Source organism: Cervus canadensis, chromosome 1 (genome assembly GCF_019320065.1).
Source record: "Cervus canadensis isolate Bull #8, Minnesota chromosome 1, ASM1932006v1, whole genome shotgun sequence".
Taxonomy (NCBI): Eukaryota; Metazoa; Chordata; class Mammalia; order Artiodactyla; family Cervidae; genus Cervus; species Cervus canadensis.
The window spans coordinates 58544087-58565880 of NC_057386.1; the positions used below are offsets into that span (position 1 = coordinate 58544087).

Genomic DNA, 21794 nt, shown 5'->3' on the forward strand with positions numbered 1-21794 from the left:
AACAGATCGTTTCTCCAAATAGAACTATGTGTTTGTTACCATGTGCAATACAAGTCCTACCATGGCTATCTTACAGAGGAGAAAACAGAGACACTGAAAGGTTATGTATTATACTCAAGATCACCCATCCCAAGATCCACATTGGTTTAGGTGCCCACAAACACCTAATAATCAGTGAAATTGAAATTTGAAGCCAAGTGCCTCCAGAATTCTGAGTCTTAATCAACAGATTTCTATTTGCATATCTGGCTTTCCCATCTGAGATACTTCAAGGGCAGGCACTAATACCTTATCTGCTTTTTTCCCCTATATAATATACTAAATGATTTGCAAAGGAAGGAATGGAAGGCTCACCTCTTCTCCTAGTAGGACTATCCTTTAGGACCCTATTTCCTGGAGTATAATACATAGCCCACATTTTATAGATGCTAATAGATATTATTACTGATTGGCATGCTCTGGTCAAAGCATCTCCTAGGTACCAGTTGTGTTTCTATTATTTTGCACTAATTTTATGCAGGTATTTATGAAAGTTATATTAATAGAAAATATTCAAACCCATTTTTTCTTTTAAAAGCAAAAATTTCTTCCTGAGAATTCCTTGGTAATCCAGTGGTTAGGATTCCACACTTTCAGTGACAAGAGCTCAGGTTAAAAACCCTGACTCAGGGACTAAGATCCCAGAAGCTGCATGGCATGGCCAAAACAAAAAAGGTTTCTTCCTATGTATTTAAAAGAAAAAATGCACTTAACTGATAATTTAACAGGTCAGAGTTCTAGAGGAAGTTTTGCAAACTAATTAAATGACCATAACACGTAAAAATATTTAAGGAAGAAATTGAGAAGCTTGGATAATTCCAAATCCAAACAACCAAGTTTTGAATATCTGTTGGTGTTCAGTCACTAAGTCATTTCCTACTCTTTGTGACCCCATGGAGTGTAGCACAGTAACCTTCCCTGTCCTTCACTATCTCCAGGAGTTTGCCCAAACTCATGTCTATTGAGTCAGTGATGCCATTCAACCATCTCATCCTGTATCATCCCCGTCTCCTCCTGTCTTCAGTCTTTTCAGGCATCAGGGTCCTTTCCAATGAATCTTCTCTTTGTATCAGGTAGCTAAAGTGTTGGAGCTTTATGTTCAGCATCAGTCTTTCCAATAAATAGTCAGTCGATTTCCTGTAGGATAGACTGGTTTGATCTCCTTGCTGTGCAAGACACTCTCAAGAGTATTTTCCATCACCATAGTTCAAAAGTATAAATTCTCCAGCACTCAGCCTTCTTTAGAGTCCAACTCTCACATTCATGCATGACTACTGGAAAAACCATAGCTTTGACTATACAGACCTTTAATGGCAAAGTAATATCTCTGCTTTTCAATATGCTGTCTATGTTTGTCATATTTTTTTCTTCCAAGGAGCAAACGTCTTTTAATTTCATAGCTTCAGTCACTGTGTGCAGTGATTTTAGAGTCCAAGAAAATTAAGTCTGCCACTGTTTCTATTTTTTTTTCCCATCTGTTTTCATGAAGTGATGGGACTGGATGCCATGATCTTCATGTTTTCAATGTTGAGTCTTAAGCCAGCGTTTTCACTCTCCTCTTTCACCTTCATCAATAGGTTCTTTAGTTCCTCTTCACTTTCTGCTATTGGAGTGATATCTTCTGTATACCTGGTTGGTTTTTACCCTTGCAATTTTGATTCTAGATTTTGATTTATCAAACCAAGCATTTTACATGAAGAAGTTAAATAATATGGGTGACAATATACAGCCTTGACTTTCTCCTTTCCTGATTTTGAAACAGTCTGTTGTTAGATGTCTGGTTCTAACTGTTGCTTCCTGAGTTGCATGCAGATTCTCAGGAGACAGGTAAGGTGTCTGGCATCCCCATCTCTTTAAGAATTTTCCACAGTTCTTAAACTGCAATCCACACAGTCAAAGGCTTTAACATAGTCAGTGTAGCAGAAGTAGTTTTTTTTTTTTTTTTTTAAATTCCCTTGTTTTTTCTCTGATCCAAGGAACATTGGCAATTTGATCTCTGGTTCCTCTGCCTTTGTAAATCCAGCTGTACATCTGGAAGTTTTTCAGTTCATGTACTTTTGAAGCCTAGCTTGAAGGATTTTGAGCATTACCTTGTTGGCATATGAAATGAGCACCATTGTATGACAGTTTGAACATTCTTTGGCAATGCCTTTCTTTGGAACTGGAATGAAAACTGACTTTTTCCAGTCCTGTGGAGAACTGATAGGGATGAAGATAATAATGTTAAGAAATAACTAGGGAAGCACTGCAGTAACTCTGGAGGAAGTTTGAGTTAAACATACATAGTTTTGTTACTCAGTATGTGATCTATATACCAGCATCATTTGATGACTTGTTAGAAATGTAAATTCTGATTCAGTAGCCCCAGGGTGTGGACTGAATTTGTGCATTTCCTGCAAGTTCTTCAATGATTGCCAGTGCTGTTGGTCTTTAGGCTATACTCTGCTCCATGGTGGCTCAGAAGGTAAAGAGTCTGCCTTCAGTGTGGGAGACCCAGGTTCAATTCCTGGGTCGGGAAAACCCCTTGCAGAAGAAATAGCAACCCACTCCAGCATTCTTGCCTGGAAAATCCCATTGGTTGAGGAGCCTGACAGGCTACAGTCCATGGGGTTGCAAAGAGTAGGACATGACTGAGTGACTTCACTTTTTTCACTTTCATAGTAAGGATCTAGAATTACACTGTACATTATGGAAATGAGTTGCAATATGATATATTTGTGAAATGTACACCAGATTCAAAGACAAAAGAAAAAGAAATGAACTCGCTCATTTATATTTTCATACTGGTCATGTATTTAGACAATAGTTTTATTACATGAGTTAAATAAAATGCTATTAAGTCTGATTTCCTCTATCCCTTGTAATGTTTTTCAATGTGTCTACTTGAAAACTGAAAATTATTTATGTAGCTTCCATTGTATTTCTGTTGCTCCAGATATTCTTATCAGCAGATTTCTCTGTAATATTTGTAGCTAACATTACTATAAAGCTAGATATAAGCATGTATATTCTTATGTAAGAGTAAAGATTCTGATCTTTTAAAAATATTAAAAAAAAAAGATCAGTAAAGGATCTGATCTTTACAAAACTATTTTCATATTTCTCATTTCATATTACAATAGTGTTGTGAATTTATTGCAGAACATTTTTGGAAAATAGAAACAAAAAACCTCAAATTAAATCACTGACACACCTACTGCATTAAAACAACTACTGTTAAAATTCTGTTTTATACATATTCACCATATTGTATACATTTTAAAATATATACTTTACTTTTTTATGAGAATATTATTTCATTGGCATATTGGGAACCATCTTCTCGTTGTTTCTCTGCCTCACTGATTGCTATTTTTAATTTTCTTTCCTGATTTCATCTTCCCTATCTGCTGGACTTGCATGTTTAAAACTTTCTAAGTTAATCCATCTGAAGTCCAACTCTTAATTTGCTTTTACCCAGATGCTTTAATTTTAAAAACTTTTTTTAGTATCCATAAGTTGTAATAATTGAATACATTTTTTCTTATTATCTTATCCACATTCTTAATTGTTAGAGTAATTCAGAAAAATAAAAATTTTATTTTGCCTTCATTTGTTTCTCTCTGATTCTCATCCTTTTTTTTTTTAAAAGAGTAGATCTGAGTTTCTGAATTACATCATTTTCTTTTCTCTAATAACTTATTTTAATATTTTTGCAAGGCAGATATGTGGGTTACAGAAAGTTTTTATTTTTCTTTTGAATTTCAGTTTTTATGTATTTGTGCTTTACTTCTTTCCTTTCTTAATTACCTTGGTTCATCTATTTTTATGTTTTCACTTTTGTTGTTATTTTTAACCCCTTTGAACAAAAGTCTCAGATTTAACCCTCAAATATCCACTATTTCTGTTTTATTTTCTTATTTTATGCTTTTGTCCTGGAACACATATTTTAATAAACATTTATTTAATGGATTAAGTTAATCTTTCTTCAGACTACCTATTCTTGGTTCTTTTTTATATCTTCTTAAGTTACAATTTGTTAATTATCTAAACTTTTAAGTGTATATCAGGGTATATATAATAATTCAGCCATTTTTATAGGCAATCTTTTTTTGTGCCATTTTCTCTATAGTGTCTTTTTTTATAGTGTCTTTCTCTATAATGTCTTTAATGAGTTTAATTTCCTTTTTCACACAAGAACTATTCAAGAGATTCAGTTCTATATAGCTTATTGTTTCTCTTTAACCTTTTTTTTTGCATTAAAAAAATCTTATTGAAGATTGTTTGTGCCATAAAAATAGATGATGAAGGTTTTCAAAATTTCCATAGATACTCAGAAGGTATTTGTAGAGTACCAAACTACATGCACATGCACAAATACAAGCATGTATTAGATCAACTTTTAAAATTATGTTATTTTGATGTTTAATTTTCTTCCTTTGCTTTGCCTTCTTAGTCAGTCAAAAAGAGGGAAAGAAATGTAAAAGTCTTCACCACGTTGTTTCCTCAGCTTTCTCCCTAAAATTTCCCTATATTCTGTCATTTAATCTTATGCATTTCAATGCAATATTATTTGTACGTAAAATTCTGAACAGTCAAGTTCCAATTTATGTTTTACCCATGAAAATATCTTCTCTTCTCAGCTTCATGCTTTTTTGCCTAGAATTCTACTTTATTTGCTTTTTTTTAAATTGCGGCATTGACTTTCCTTTTGTTTCCCATTTCACTTATGTATTTTTGTTCATTATGGTATACTCTGAAATTGTATGTATACAGAATTATAGATGTGTAGGTGTTCATTTTTAGGTGAAAAGGTGCAGTGCTTTAATTAAATTAGTCATCTAATGAATCTAGAATCTATTACAGGTTGAGAGTTGCCAGAATCGGACTAATTTGGGGGAAATTAATTGCAGGGAGAGAAACATGATAGTCATATTATTCACAGTCAGTTCTCACTTAGAAACTTTACATTGAGCATATTTGCCAAGGAGAACAGAAGTTAAAGCTCTCCTACCAAAATGGCTGAGAAAATTCTTTCACCCTGACATATTGCAAATGTCCCTTCCTTTTCTGAGCCCTGGGCTTTAATAATGGACTGATTTTGCTTTTGGTATAGTTGATTTCATCTTTGCCCTTCCCCTCAGTCTAGTTTATTTTTGCTGTAGGTGATATTTTACTTCATCTGCACATTTTCTTTTTTCCTTAATTATATTTCACCATATTCTAACTATGTGCATGTGCAATAATCCAGGTAGATGCGCCAGCATAGGCTCACCTGAAAATTGTCCCTCCAGATTTTCTTTTGACCTTACAAAAGGGAAAGCACACAGGCAATAACCCTACAGTTAAATGTTCTTTATTTGTTGGCATATCTTTAAACAAATGTGTGTGTGTGCATATATATACATATATATATATATATATATATATATATCATATATAATGATGTATATATGGTATATATTATATGATATAAATGAAAAGGAAAGATATACCCATTTGAATGCAGAGTTCAAAGAATAGCAAGGAGAGATAAGAACGCCTTCCTCAGCGATCAATGCAAAGATAATGCAAAGAAATAGAGGAAAACAAAAAATGGGAAAGACTAGAGATCTCTTCAAGAAAATTAGAGATAGAGAGGGAACATTTCATGCAAAGACGGGCACAATAAAGGACAGAAATGGTATGGACCTAACAGAAGCAGAAGATATTAAGAAGAGGTGGCAAGAATACACAAAACTGTACAAACAAGATCTTTATGACCCAGATAATCATGATGGTGTGGTCACCAACCTAGAGTCAGACATTCTGGAATGCAAAGTCAAGTGGGCCTTAGGAAGTATCACTATAAACAAAGCTGTTGGCAGTGATGGAATTCCAATTGGGCTATTTCAAATCCAAAAAGATGATGCTGTGAAAGTGCTGCACTCAATATACCAGCAAATTTGGAAAACTGGGCAGGGGCCATAGGTCTGGAAAAGGTCAGTTTTCATTCCAATCCCAAAGAAAGGCAATGACAAATAATGCTCAAACTACCACACAATTGCACTCATCTCACACATAAAGTAATGCTCAAAATTCTCCAAGCCAGGCTTCAACAGTACATGAACCATGAACTTCCAGATGTTCAAGCTGGTTTAGAAAAGGCAAAGGGACCAGAGATCAAATTGCCAGCATCTTTTGGATCATTGAAAAAGCAAGAGAGTTCCAGAAAAAATATCTGCTTCTGCTTTATTGACTATGCCAAAGCCTTTGATTGTGTGGACCACAACAAACTCTGGAGAATTCTTCAAGAGATGGGAATACCAGACCACCTGCCATGCCTTTTGAGAAATTTGTACGCAGGTCAGGAAGCAACAGTTAGAACTGGACATGGAACAACAGACTGCTTCCAAATCGAGAAAGAAGTATGTCAAGGCTGTATATTGTCACCCTGCATATTAAACTTATATGCAGAGTACATTATGAGAAACACTGGACTGGATGAAGCACAAGCTGGTATCAAGATTGCCGGGAGAAATATCAATAACCTCAGATTTCCTGATGACACCACCCTTTTGACAGAAAGTGAAGAAGAACTAAAGAGCCTCTTGATGAAAGTGAAATAGGAGAGTGAAAAAGTTGGCTTAAAGCTCAGCATTCAGAAAACAAAGATCATGGCATTCGGTTCTATCACTTCATGGGAAATAGATGGAGAAACATTGGATACAGTGGCAGACTTTATTTTTGGAGTTTGCTCAAACTCATGTCCTTTGAGTTGGTGATGACATCCAACCATCTCATCCTCTGTTGCCCATTTCTCCTCATGTTCTCAATCTTTCCCAGCATCAGGGTCTTTTCCAATGAGACAACTCTTCACATCAAGTGGACAGAGTATTGGAAGTTCAGCTTGTAGCGTCAGTCTTTCCAATGAATACTCTGGGTTGATTTCCTTTAGAAACAACTCATTTGACCTCCTTGCAGTCCACGGGACTCTCAAGAGTCTTCTCCAGCACCACAATTTCAAAGCATCAATTATTCAGTGTTCAGCCTTCTTTATGGTCCAACTTTCATATCTTTACATGACTACTGGAAAAGCCATAGCCTTGACTATGTGGACCTTTGTCAGCCAAGTTCTGTCTCTGCTTTTTAATATGCTATCTTGGTTTTTTCATAGCTTTTCTTCCAAGGAGTAAGTATATCTTAATTTCATGGCTGCATTCACTGTCTGCAGTGATTTTGGAACCCAAGAAAATAAAAGCTGTTGCTTTTTCCACTTTTGCCTCATCTATTTGCCATGAAGTGATGGGACCAGATAACATGACCTTAATTTTTTGAATGTTAAGTTTTAAGCCAGCTTTTCACTCTTCTCTTTCACCTTCATCAAAAGTCTCTTTAACCCATCTTCGTTTTCTGCCATTAGAGTGGTATCATCTGCATATGTGAAGTTGTTGGTATTTCTCCCAGCAATCTTGATTCCAAGTTGTGCTTTATCCAGTTTAGCATTTCACATGATGGACTCTGCATATAAATTAAATAAGCAGGGTGACAATATACAGCCTTAATATACTCCTTTCAGTTTTGAATCAGTCTGTTGTCCCATGTGTGATGATGTTGCTTCTTTCTCTGCATAGGCTTCTCAGGAAACAGGTAAGGAGGTCTGGTATTGACATCTCTTTAAGAATTTTCTACAGTTTATTGTGATCCACAGAGTCAATAGCTTTAGTGTAGACAGTGAAACAGAAATATGTATATTTATATGTATTTTATATGTATAAATATATTTGCATATATTTATATGTATAAATATATATATATATTTAATTCCTTTGCTTTTTTCTCCGATCCAAGGAACATTAGCAATTTTATCTCTGGTTCCTCTGCTTTTTCTAAATACAGCTTGTACATCTGGAAGTTTCTCAGTTCACAAACCGTTGAAGCCTAGCTTGAAGGATTTTGAGCATAATCTTGCTAGCATGTGAAGTGAATGCAACTGTATGATAGTTTGAACATTCTTTGGCCATACCTGTCTTTGGAATTGAAATGAAAACTGACCTTTTCCAGTCCTGTGGCCGTTTCTGAGTTATCCAAATTTGCTGTCATATTGAGTGCAACACTTTAACACAACAGCTTTTAGGATTTGAAATAGCTCAGCTGGAATTCCATCACCACTATTAGCTTGCTTTGTAGTAATGCTTCCCAAGGCCCACTTGGCTTCACACTCCAGAATGTCTGGCTCTAGGTGATTGACCACACCATCATGGTTATCTGGGTCATTAAGGCTTTTTTTTTTTTTTTTAATAATTACCTGGTATTCTTGCCACATCTTTTAAATATCTCTTCTGTTTCTGTTAGGTCCGTGCCATTTCTGTCTTTACTGTGCTCATCATTGCATGAAATGTTAAATACCAAGAATGCTGGTTAAATACCAAGAAAAATATTCACTGCAAGACACATTGCCTGTACTGTTTATGCATATATTTTTTCCATGATGTTTATCTAAACCACCAGATTCAGTATTGCAGGTAAGAGAGAAGTTCGAAGGAATTTTTATAGCCTGTCAGTGAATTATAAGTTAAAATTCAGATTGGGAATCTAGCTCTACATCTGGTGTTTGTTTACTTGCTTGTAAAGCTGAATGGCACCTTTCCAAGCATGCCCTAAATTCTTAATATCTTTATATGTTATAGTCTGCCTATCTGTGGAATATGTTAGAGAAAAGAGATGATAGATTCATTTGATTTTCTGAATTCAGCCCATTCTTTCTTAACATTCAAAGGAGTTGTTTTGACTAAAGAGATAAATCCCCAATTGGCCACACCAATTTCAGTATTGTCACAATCTTCTATTTTGATTGTCATTTGATGTGTATCTCTGTAAAAGGAAAAAAAAGAAAAAAGAGAGGGAGAGAAAGAAACTAAATTCTGTTCTCGAGTCAGGCAGAAGCAAATGCTGGCTTCTATTACTAATCCCATGTGTAGCCTTAAAAAAAAAAAAACTGATATAATCTACTTCATGTAAAATGCATTTACCTTAACTGTTAAATTCACTGGGTGGTGATGAGTGTAACCTCTGTAACACATTCCCATCAGCATATAGAACATTTTCACCACCCCAAAAAGTTTCTTTGTGTCCCTTCCTATTTGTCATATTAATTCATTTGATTCAAATCCTTTCATCATAGACTAGTTTTAATCTCTTCTAGAACTTCATGCAATGAAGTTATTTAGCAGGTATTCTCTTCTGTTTATAATGTTTTTGAGATTCATCCATATTGTTGCATGTATCAGTAGCTTTTCTGACACCTGAAATATCCCATTTTTGACTGTGTCACAGTTTCAACACAGTCTCAACATTTGTGTGCAAATCTTTATATGAATATATATTATCATTTTTCTTCAGTCAAGAGTCTGAATCATCTGGTGGGTATATATTTGCTATTTTAGGAAACTTTCAGAACTTCTTCCAATGTGGTTACAACATTTTGTACTATACTTACACCAGCAATATATGGGTATTAAAGTTGCTCCATTTCCTCATCAGCATTTGGTATTGTCAGGGACTTGAATTTTATCTATTCTATAAAATATTTTTCAGTCCATTGTGTTTTTTACTTACTAATGATGCTGAACACTTTCATATTCTTACTGTCCATTTGTATATCACCTTTTGGGAAGTGACTGCAGATCTTTTGCACAGCTTCTAAAAGGGTTACTTGTTTTATACCAATGAATTATTTACTTGAGTGGATACATTAATTGGATTACATCAATAGAATTCTGTATATTTAACTGATACGGAATTTCTAGTTGAGTTCCTAAATATTTCATTGAATAAAACCTAAATAATTTATGCTTTTGATGATATTCTAAAGAGCAAAATTCTTTTTTATTTTCCAAAACCTTATTGCCATTAAATAAGAACAAATTAAGCTTTCTATGTTGGTTTTATCTGTGATATTGATAAACTCAACTTTTAGTTTATCAGAACAAAAAGTCCTTTGCCATGGTATATGTTTTGCAGAGATATTTTCCAGTCCATTAATTGCCTATTTATTTTCTGCCTTTTGATGAGCAAAATATTTTTATTTAGATACAGTGTAATTTATTAATTTTTTTGTTTCATGACTAATGCTTATTGTTTACTACTTTAAGTTCAGGAAGATATTTTATCACATTTTCTTCTCTAATTTTTATAGTTTTAAGTAGTTTCTGATTCAACTAAAATTAAGTTTTGTTTATGGTATGAAGTTGAGGTTTACTTTTTTTTTTCCCCCACATGTATATCTAATTGGATCAGTACTACTTGTTGAAAATAGTTTCTTTTCTCCATTGTATTGCTTTAGTACTTTTGCAAAAACTCAACTGAACATCAAAGTGTGCTTTTTTTTTTTTTTTTTTTTTTTTTGTGAAATCTCAGTACTGTTTTATCAATCTGTTTGTTGTTGATATTATGTTAAAACCTCATCATTATTGTTATTTTGGTTTTATACTAAAAGTTGAAGTTCTCTCAGTTTGTACTTTCTCAAGATTGTTCTATTCTAGATTCTTTGTATAGCTATATAAATTTTAGAATAAACTTTTTTTGTTTCTATTACAGATGAATCTTGCTGGGAATTTGCTTAGAAATGCATTGAATCTTTAGATCTATTTGGGAAGAAAAGCTTTTCTAATAATATTGAGCCATCTACCCTACAGCATGGTATATCTTTTCATTTATTCAGGCCTTCTTCAATTCTTTCAGCAATGTTGTGTCAGTATAGGTCTTTAGTTCATTTTGAGTTTATTTTGCATGTGGTGTTAAAGAATGATCCAATTTCATTCTTTTACATGTAGCCATCCAGTTTTTCCAGCACACTGGTTGAAGGAACTGTCTTTTCTCCATCACATATTTTCACCTCCTTTGCCATAGATTAATTAACCATAAATGCAAGGGTTTATTTCTGGGCCTTCTGTCCTGTTCAGTTAATCTATATGATTGTTTTTGTGCCAGTACCATACTGTTTTGATGACTGTAACTTTGGAGTATATGCCTCAGTCAGGGAACATGATTCGTCCAGCTCCATTCTACTTTATCAACATTACTTTGGCTATTTAGGGTTTTTTGTGTTTTCATACAAATCATAAAGCTTTTGCTCTAGTTCTTTTTAAAATGACATTGGTAATTTGATAGGGATTACATTTAATCTATGTTGTCTTGGATAGTATAGTCATTTTCACAATATTGATTCTTACAATCCAAGAGCATGTTATATCTCTCCATCTATCTGTGTCATTTCTGATTTTTTTCATCGGTGTCTTATATAGTTTTCAGAGTACAGGTCTTTGGTCTACTTAGTTAGGTTTATTTCTAGGTATTTTATACTTTTTGATGCAGTGGCAAATGAGATTGTTTCCTTAATTTCTCTTTCTTATTTCTTATTGTTAGCATATAGAAACGCAACAGATTTCTCTATATTAGTTTTGTATCCAGTAACTTTACTGAATTTAGCAGTAACCTCTAGTACTTTTCTGGTAATGTTTTTAGGATTTTTTTGTTTATAGCATCATGTCACCTGCAGAGAGTGACAGTTTTACTTATTCTCCAATTTCGATTCTTTTTATTTCTTTTCTTCTCTGATTGCTGTGACTAGGATTTCCAGAACTGTGGTGAATAAAAGTAGTGAGAGTAGGCATCCTTGTCTTATTTCTGATCTTAGAGGAAATGCTTTCAGCTTTTCACTGTTGAGTATGATGTTTGCTATGAGTTTGCCTTATATGGTCCTTCCTATGTTGAGTTAGCTTCCCTTTATGCCCACTTTTTGAAGGCGTTTTTCTTTTCGTCATAAATGGATGATGAATTTTGTCAAAAGCTTTTTCAAAAGCTTTTTCTGCATTGATTGACATGATAATTTGTTTTTTCTTCTTCAATTTGTTAATGTGGTATATCGTATCAATTGATTTGATGATATTGAAAAATCCTTGCATCCTTGGGATACAGCCCATTTCATTATGGTGTATAATCTCTTTAATGTATTGTTGGGGTCGGTTTGCTAGTGTTTGTTGAGGATTTTTGCATCTATGTTCATTGGTGATAATACTGCTTTGTAATTTTCTTTTTCAGTGGTACCTTTGGTTCTAGTGTCAGGGTGCTGGCGGCCTCATAGAGTGAGTTTAGGAGTATTCCTTCCTCTGGCCTTTCTTGGGATAGTTTCAGAAGGATAGATGTTAACTCTTCTCTAAATATTTTGTAGAACTCATGTGTGAAGCCATCTGTTGTTGTTTAGTTGCTAAGCTGTGTTTGACTCTTTTAGTGACCCCATGAACTGTAGCCTCTGTCCTTGGAATTTACTAGGCAAGAGTACTGGACTGTACTGGACTTTTACTGGTTGGGGGGCGGGTGGGGCTGGTATGGGTCTATTCATATTGTCTTTTTTTTTTTTTCTACTGATTCAGTCTTGGAAGATGGTATCTTTGTAAGAACTCGTCCATTTCTTCTAGATTGTCCATTTTATTTATGTAGTTGCTCATAGTAGTTTCATGGTTTTTTTAGTTTGGTGTTGTCAGTTTTAACTTCTTTTTCATTTCTAATTTTATTGATTTAGGCCCTCTCCCTTTTTATTTTCTTGATAAGTCTGGCTCAGGGTTTCTGATTTTGTTATCTTTTTCAAAAAAACCAGCTTTTTGCCTCAATGATGTTTTCTTTTTTTTTTAAGTCTATATTTCAAACACAATTTGGATACTCTGTATTCTCCTGCTTTCACAATTACTGTTTATAATTTTATATTTTGCATCTAATTATTTTGCATATTTTTTCAGTGCCTGTTGAGGATGCAAATGATTTTACTGTTTTTGTCTTTTAACTTTTGTCTTTTAACTTCCCTGCTAGCTTTGTGTATGGATGATTTCCTACTTTTATTGTCTGTCTTTAACAGTGAAATTTTCCATTTTGTAGTTTTCTTGTTTCTAAATGTGGCCTTTTCTTTTCTGTCTAGAGAAGTTCCTTTAGCATTCCTTGTAAAGTTAGTTTGGTTGGGCTGAGTTCTTTTAGCATTTGCTTCTCTGGAAAGCTTTTGGTTTCTTCACCAAATATGAATGAGAGCCTTGCTGGGTAGGGAATTTTTGGTTATAGATTTTCCTCTTTCATTGTATTAAGTATATCATGTCACTCCCTTTTGGCCTGCAGTTTTTCTGCTGAAAAAATCAGTTGATAGCCTTATGGGAGTTTCCATGTATGTGATTTGTGGCTTTTCCCTTGTTGCTCTTAATAAAGTGAAAGGAAAGTGAAAGTGAAATCGCTCAGTCGTGTCCAGGTCTTTGCAACCCCATGGACTGTAGCCTACCAGGCTTCTCTGTCTATGGGATTCTCAAGGCAAAAGTACTGGAGTGGGTTGCCATTTCCTGCTCCAGGGGATCTTCCCGATCCAGGGATCAAACTCGGGTCTCCCACATTGCAGGCAGATTCTTTAACCTCTGAGTCACCAGGGAAGCCCCTCTTAATAATGTCTCTTTAATTTTTGTCCTTTTGATTACTTGCTGTGGTGTAATCCTCTGTGGGTTAATCCTATGTGGAACTTCCTGAACATCCTCTGGTGAGCACAGCCACTTCTAGAGGCATATCTAGAGGTAGCTATGGGCTCAAGAAGTCTGCAGGCAACCTATCTGCTAAGGATGGGGCTGTGTCCCCGCCCAGTCTGTTTGGCCTGAGGTGTAGCAGTAGTGGGATGAAATGGGGTCAGATCTTGGTACAAAAAATGTTAGCCTCCAGAAGAACTCACATAGATGAATGCTCCCCAGTATATCTGCCACGAGTGTCTGTGTTCCCAAGGTAAGCCACAGCCACCCCTACCCCACCTCCTCCACAGATTCTCCAAGACCAGCAGATAACAAGTTACTGCTTTGCCCTTGGTCCTTGTGCACAAAAGATTTGTGTGTGCCTTTTAAGAGTGAAGACTCTATTATCCCAGTCCTGTGGAGCTCTAGCAACCAAACTCTGCTGGCCTTTAAAGCTTGATGTTCAGGGAGCCCATTCCTAGTGCCAGACCCCTGGCCAGGGGCCTGATGTGGGGCTCAGAAATCTCACTCCTGTGGGAGAACCTCTGCAACAATTATGCTCCAGTTTGTGGGCCACCCACTGCCGGGGGATATGGGATTTGATTATATCATGAATCCACCCCTCCTACCTACCTCTTTTCTGGTAGATTTCAACCTTTTTCAAGACTGAAAAGGATAGTTTTTCTGTGAATTGTGATTTTCATGTGCATTTGAGAGGAGGTGCGCTTATGGTCCTTTTGCTCTGCCATCTTCGAGATTCTCTCCCAAAATTTTACTTATAACTGTTTCTTCAGTGGATATGTGGTTGTGCTTGAGATTTGTGATTTTTCATCAAATTTGAAAAATTTTAATCTTTAGTTTTTCAAACATGCTTTTGTCCAGTCTCTCCCTCTTCTCCTGTAGAACTTAAGTTATAAATTTAGACACTTCGTATTGTCCAGTAGGTCAGTGAGGCTCTGTTCCTTTTATCAAGCTTAATTTTCTTTTTCAGATTTAGTTCATACAGATTTTTTCATTCTATCTTCAAGTTCAATAATCTTTTTCAGCATCCATAAACTGTTAAGTCTACTCATTTTTTAAAATTTCAGCTATTGTAACTTTCAATTGTATAATTTGCATTCAGTTCTTCTTTGTAGTTTTTAATTCATTGCTGAGGTTTTTTTTTTTTTTTTTTTTTTGTCTATTTACCCAATCCTTTAAAAATTAGCATATTTATAATAGGTACTTTTAAAGCCCTTGTCAGCTAATTACAGCATTATTCCCATATCTGAATCTATTCCTATTGACATTTGTGTTCTTAGTTATGTATCATATTTCCCTGCTACACATTTTAGTAAATTATTGTATGCTGTACATACAATATGTTGGTATGTTGGTTGCCTCATGTTTAGAGTCTAAATGTTATTGTCTTTCTTTAAAGTGCATTGACTCTTTTTTTCTGGAAAGTATTAATAGTTAATTTACTGGAGAATCAGCTTTATACTTAACTGTCAATACTGTTTGGGCTTTGTCAGGATGGATTGAAAGGATAATTTAGGGCTAGTGTATCCCTACTCTTATTTGTGATTTGTATAAAACTTTAACTGAATGCTTGTGAAAGTTAGTGAAAGCTTCCCACTCTGAGTGACCAGAACTCCAATATTTACTCACATTATGCAACCTTCAGAAACTCTATTAAATTCCAGTTTCCCAGAAGTTATTATCTGCAAGATTCCATGAAGTCCAGCATTTTGCATGTTTAGGCATCTCCAAAGCAGATTTAAATATAACCTAAGTATCTGTGCTTCTTAGAGAAGAAATTGTTTGGTAGAGAGAAGTATGGTTATTTTCTCTTTCTATTCCTGAGCTTGTGTAGATAACCATGATGTTGCCATTTGTGCATAGGAAACTGAAATCATGACTGCCTGAAAATATGCATGTTATAGTCTAGATTAATTTTTAGACTCTTCTTATTATTGCCCTGATAGGTCAGTTGATAAATGACTGCCTGAAAATATACATGTTATAGTCTAGATTCATTTTTAGACTCTCCTCATTATTGTCCTGATAGCTCAGTTCAATTCCTGGGTTGGGAAGATGCCCTGGAGAAGAGATGGGCTACCCACTCCAGTGTTCTTGGGCTTCACTTGTGGCTCAGCTGGTAAAGAATATCCTGCATGTGAGAGACCTGGGTTTGATCCCTGGGTTGGGAAGATCCCCTGGAGAAGGGAAAGGCTACCCACTTCTGTATTCTGGCCTGGAGAATTCCATGGACAGTCCAAGGGGTGGCAAAGAATCAGACATGACTGAGTGACTTTCACTTTACTTCACTTCTTCATTATTGGTCTGAGACTCCAAAATTATTGGTTTAAGCCAAATAAACATCTCTAGATCCTTAGTTATGGAATCATCTATGACAATTTTCCAAACAGGTAAAACATTGTTATCTAGAAATTTATTTTATCTACATTTGAAATCTATATTCAGATAATACTCATTAACAAATTAACTCAAATTACCGTGTAACATCTGTTCAAATATGGAATGTTTAGAACAATATTTCTCATGCAAATTCATGACATATTCGAGTAAAATTTCATTATTTCTTGTCTGTTTTCTCTGCAGCTTCTCTTCCCAGCCTCAATCCCACCTATTATTGCTGGTTACTTTTTGACTCCTCTCTATTTTGTTTCACTCCTGAAATGTAGATAGTTTACCTTCCAATACAAGTATTACATTATTTCTAAAAGTATCTATGGCAGAGAAAATGAAACATATTTGTGACTTTTCATAAATAGAAATAAACAAAATAATGGAACCTTTTAGGATAAAATTTAGAATAGAATTTACCTTAAGAACTTTGGAAAGGCTGATGAATTAGATCACAAAAAGATTAATGTTTATCATGCTTATCACATGAGCTAATAATTAAAATAATTCTGAATAAGCAAAATAGGCATTTCAGCATTTAAACAGTGCAATGTATCTGTGCTTTTGCTACAAAAATATATTCAGAGTGAGAGTGGAATCACTTTTCTCCTGTTAAAGCCATGCAGCATAAAATTAAAAAAAAAAATTCTGCCATGATCGCTTTATTTAAGATTTTAGATTCTTAACTAATAAAATTAATAAAAATAATAAAACCAAAAGACTTCTTGTACTTTGTGGAGGGATTTTTCTTTTCTACTCAAGCAAATTACTTTCTTTGGAAAATCGTCTGTTTTTCATATTAATTGTTAATCCACACTCATAAAAATTAGATTGAAGGAGTATGCTTTCCAGATACCATGAAAGGATATTTGAGAAAATTATGCTTTAATAGGAATTAAGTTAAGTGAAAACAGTCTAGGTGGCTCAGAACTGGACAACTTTTGCCCAGCCTTACATAGTATTTTTTAAATTATAGATGCTAGAGAAAAAAATAAAATAAAGATGCTAGAGAAATTTCATTTGGAGCACAAAATCTGCATTGGCCTGAAATGTGTGTTCTATCTCTTCCCTTCCCACCCCTTGAGCTATGTAATTATTCCATGTACTTTTATTATTTTACCAACATCCCGCTCTGTGACTCCATGATTTGGCTGTCGTACTGCAGATAGTGCATCCAGTGCCTACTAGAGAATTTAGGAGGAAGAAAGAGTAGCTTCTCAGAGCAAATTTTTCTTGTTCTGTGTCTATTTCTTTGCAGTGTTTCCCTCTGCCTGGAATGGGATTTTCTGCTCATCTGCTACTCATTCTCTAAGATGCACACAGAAATTGTTTAAAGATTCATGCATCCATTCATTCATTTTAATTTTTGGTCTAATCTTCTTTACTTAACAGTATCTGGCTCTAATATAATATATTGTATATACATTACATTCTAGAATATATATATATATATATATATATATATGTATGTATATATATATATATATACACATATATTACATGTATATAGAATAGATGTATATATATTCTATTATTCTAATATTCTATAATATTCTAGTATATGTGTGTGTGTGTGTGTGTGTGTGTGTGTGTGTGTGTGTGTACACCATTCCTAGCAGAGAGCTCTTAAAACCCTTATAAACTTTTAACTAGCAAGGGTACCAGGAGTATTTCTTATTATAATATTTGTCTTTGACCCTGTCCACAGAAGCAAAGCTCCCATGCTTGGGATCTCCCCAGATCTTGCCCTGTGTATCTCTTCCTCTGTCTGTCCATCTACATCCTTTATCTTCTAATAAATTGGTAAACATAGAAAGCATTTCCCTGAGTTCTGTTAGCTGCTCTGGAAATCTCAGACCCTTCAATTTTTAGCCACATCAGACAGAAGTTATGGATAACTAAGCAACCGACTGTCTGTGACTGGCATATGAAGTAGGAGGGGTAAGCAATCTTATGGGTCTGAGAACTTAACAAGAATCTGACAGAATGTCAGGATAATGTCATAATGGAGTTAAATGGAGGTATGCTCAGCTGGTGTCACTGAGAGTTGCTTGAGGAGGGAAAACCTCCACACATTTGGGAATAAAGACATGGCAGGAAGGAACTGAGTCTTTCTCTGGCGCGCAGAGGATACTCAGTAAATATCCATCTAGTTGGAAGAATCAATATGTAGTTCAATTCAAGCAAGAACTGGATTGTTTCTCATCGTTAAAATATATTTTTTCATTCAGTATGCTCAGAGAATTTCAGGGAAAATATTTTAGAGGGACTTTCTAAAAAGTCTTTATTCTAACCTTTCAAATAATTACCTTTCTTGCTTAAAATAAAATTACTATAGAGTTTATCATTTCTATCTCAACAATATTTACATTCATGTTTGATTAAATAATGACAATAGTGAAGTAAACTACATAAAACTGACTGCAAGATGTACTATTTTCATTTTCATTTAGTTCAAAGTATTTTAAAATGTTTGTTTATGCTCTCTGTGACCAATGTATCACTTAGAAATATTTAATTTTAAAATATTTGGGGTTTTTCAACATTTTTTCTGTTATTGGATTCTAGTTTAATTTCATTATTGTCAGAGAACTTATAGTGTGTTATTTCAGTCACTTAAAATTTGTTGGGGTCTGTTTTATGACCCAGGATCTTGTCTATATTGGTGAATGTTCCATGTACACTTGAAAACAGTGTATATTCTTCTGTTGTGTTGAATGTTCTATACATGTCAAGTAAGCTGAGTCCTGTTCAGAACTTTTATATCCTTGCTGATTTGGTGTTTACTTGTTCTATTAATTATTAAAAGGAGTGTTTACAGTCTAACTAAATTTTTAATTTATTTTAATTGGGGGCTAATTACTTTACAATATTGTAGTAGTTTTTGATTTCAGCCTCAGTTTTTGCTTTGTACACTTTAAAGATCTGTTGTTTGGTTCATACACATAACTTTGTTGTGTCTTCTTCGTAAATGGACTCTGTCATCATTACAGTTCTCCACCCTAACAGCTGAGATATCAAAGGGTGAAATGACCCTGTCATCATTATATTATGTTCTTTGTACCCAGTAATTCTCTTATTCTCATGTCTACTTTATTTGATATTAACATGGTCACTCAAGTTTTATTTTAACTAGTGTTTACATGGCATATTTTTTTCCTTCTTTTTACTTTTAATCTATATAATTAAATTTGAGGTGACTTTTTCTTGTAGACAGTATATAGTTGAGTCTTACCTTTTCTTATTTTTTTTTTTAATCTGATCTTCTGTGTTTTCATTTTGCTTAGAACATTTACTTTAATATAATTAGTGATATGGATAGATTTGCATGCTCAGTTACTCAATTGCATCTGACTCCTTGTGACCCCATGGACTGTCCAGCTTCCTCTGTCCACCAGCTTCCTCTGTCCATGGAATTCTCCAAGCAAGAATACTGGAGTGGGTTGCTATTTCCTACTCCAACTGATAGAGTTAGGCCTATAATTTTATTATATTTCTATTTGTTTGCTTTGATTTTTTTCTTCAAGTTTTGCTGAAACAAAATTAACAAACAGCAATGTAAAGTTTAGTGTGTACAGTATAACGATTTTAATAAGCATTTATTTTTATTGAAATATATTTGATTTGTATTATATTAGTTTCAGATGTAAAGCATAGTGATTCAGTATTTTAAAGATTATATTTCATTAAAACCTATTACAAGATTGGCAACCCACTCCAGTATTCTTGCCTGGAAAAACCCCATGGACAGAAGAACCTGGTGGGCTATGGTGCATGGGGTGGCAAAGAGACGGACATGACTGAGCATGCACACACAAACACACAATGAGTACAATTCCTGTGCTATACAATATAATCTGCTGCTGTTCACTATATGCATAATCATCTGTATCTCTTACTACCATACTCCTAATTTGTTCCTTCTCTCATCCTCTGCCCTTTGCCTTCTATATCTGTGGGTCTATATCTGTGGGTCTGCTTGTGTTTTTGTACATACATTTATTTGTATTATTTAAAAAATTCCATATATAAATGATACACAGTATTTTTGTCTGTCTGACTTCTTCACTGAGTGTAATATTTTCTAGGGTCATCCACGTTGCAGAAAATGGCATCATTTTATTCTTTTATGGCTGTATAATACTCTATTTTATATACACACTCATCACATCATCTTTTTCCATTTATCTGCCGATGGGCCTCTGGCTAGCTTCAACATTTTGGCAAGTGTAAGTAGAGCTTCTATGGACATTGAAGTGTATGTACCTTTTTGTTTTACTGTTTTTGTTTTTTTTTCTGCATTTATACCCAAGAGTGGAGTTGTTGGATTGTATGGTAGTTCTGTTTCTAACTTTTTGATTAAAATCTATACTATTATTGAATAGCCATACTATTTTCCACAGTAGCTGCTCCTACTACATCCCCATCAACAGTGTGCAAGAGTTGCCTTTTCTCTATTTTCTTTCCAAAATTTGTCACTTGTAGACATTTTGATGATAGCCATTGTGACAGGTGTGAGGTGATATCTCATAGGGTTTTGATTTGCATTTCTATAAAACTGATATCAAGCCTATTTTTGTGTTCCCATTAGCCATCTGTATGTCTTCTGTGGAAACATGTCTATTCAGTACTTCTACCTAGTTTTTTTATTTATTTATTTTTTAAAAAATATTGAATTGTATGAACTTTTTATGTATTTTGGATATTGATCCCATTGCCAGTCATATCATTTGCAAATAGTGTCTCCCACTTCATAGTTCTCTTCTCATTTTGTGAGTGGTCCCCTTGGCTGTCCAAAAGCTTCTAAGTTTAATTAGGTACCTTTTTTTTTCCCCCCCTTGAGAGACAAACTCAAATAAATTTTGCTAATATTTGTATGGTAGAGTATTCTGCCTATGTTCTCTTCTAGGAGCTTTAATGGTTTCAGGTCTTTAATTAATTTCGAGTTTATTTTTGTATGCTGTTTGAAGAAATGTTTTAATCTCATTGTTTTACATGTGGTTGTTCAGTTTTCCCAGCACCACTTACTGAAGAGATTATCTTTTCTTTATTATCTTTTCTCTTGCCTCCTTTGTTATAGATTAATTGACCATAAGCATGTGTGTTTATTTCTAAGTTTTGTATTCTGTTCCATAGATCTATGGGTCTGTTTTTGTGGCAGTATCATACCGTCTTGATTATCATGGCTTGGAAGTATAGTCTGATGTCAGGAACCATGATACCTCCAGCTTTGTTCTTCTTTCTCAAGATTGTTTTGGCAAATCAGGATCTTTTGTAGTTCCATATGTACTTTAAGATTTTTTTTTTTTTTTTTTTTTAGTTCTTTGAAAAATGTAATGGGTGTTTTGATAGGATTGAATATGGAGATCACTCTAGGTAGTATGGGGATTTAAACAATGTTAATTATTTCAATGCAAGAGAACAGGATATATCTCCATTTCTTTGTATCATCTTTAGTTTCCTTCATCAGTATTTTATACTTTTCAGAGTATAGGGGTTTCACCTCCTTGATTTAAGTTTATTCCTAAATATTTTATTCTTTATGATGAGACTTTAAATCAGCTCCCCCCACCACTTTCTCTTTTTGATGTTATTAATATATAGAAAAGCAACAGATTTCTGTATATTAATCTTGTATTCTGCAAGTTTACTGAATTCATTCAGTTGTTCTAACAGTTTTGGGGTAGAGACTTCAGGAATCTCTATATCTCTGTCATCTGCAAATAGTGGCAGTTTTATTTCTTCCCTTCCAATTTGGATGTCTTTTATTTCTTTTTCTTGACTGATTGCTGTAATTAGGCCTTCAACTAATGTGTTAAATAGAAGTGGAAAGAGTGACCATCCTCCATTTTTTGT

At 34.3% G+C, this 21794-nt stretch overlaps 1 protein-coding gene across 3 annotated transcripts in view; it reads left to right on the forward strand.

Moving 5' to 3' along the window:
- CA10 (carbonic anhydrase 10) overlaps positions 1 to 21794 on the forward strand; it is an 830820-nt gene that overhangs the window by 239315 nt on the left and 569711 nt on the right. The gene's annotated exons all lie outside the window — the stretch shown is intronic.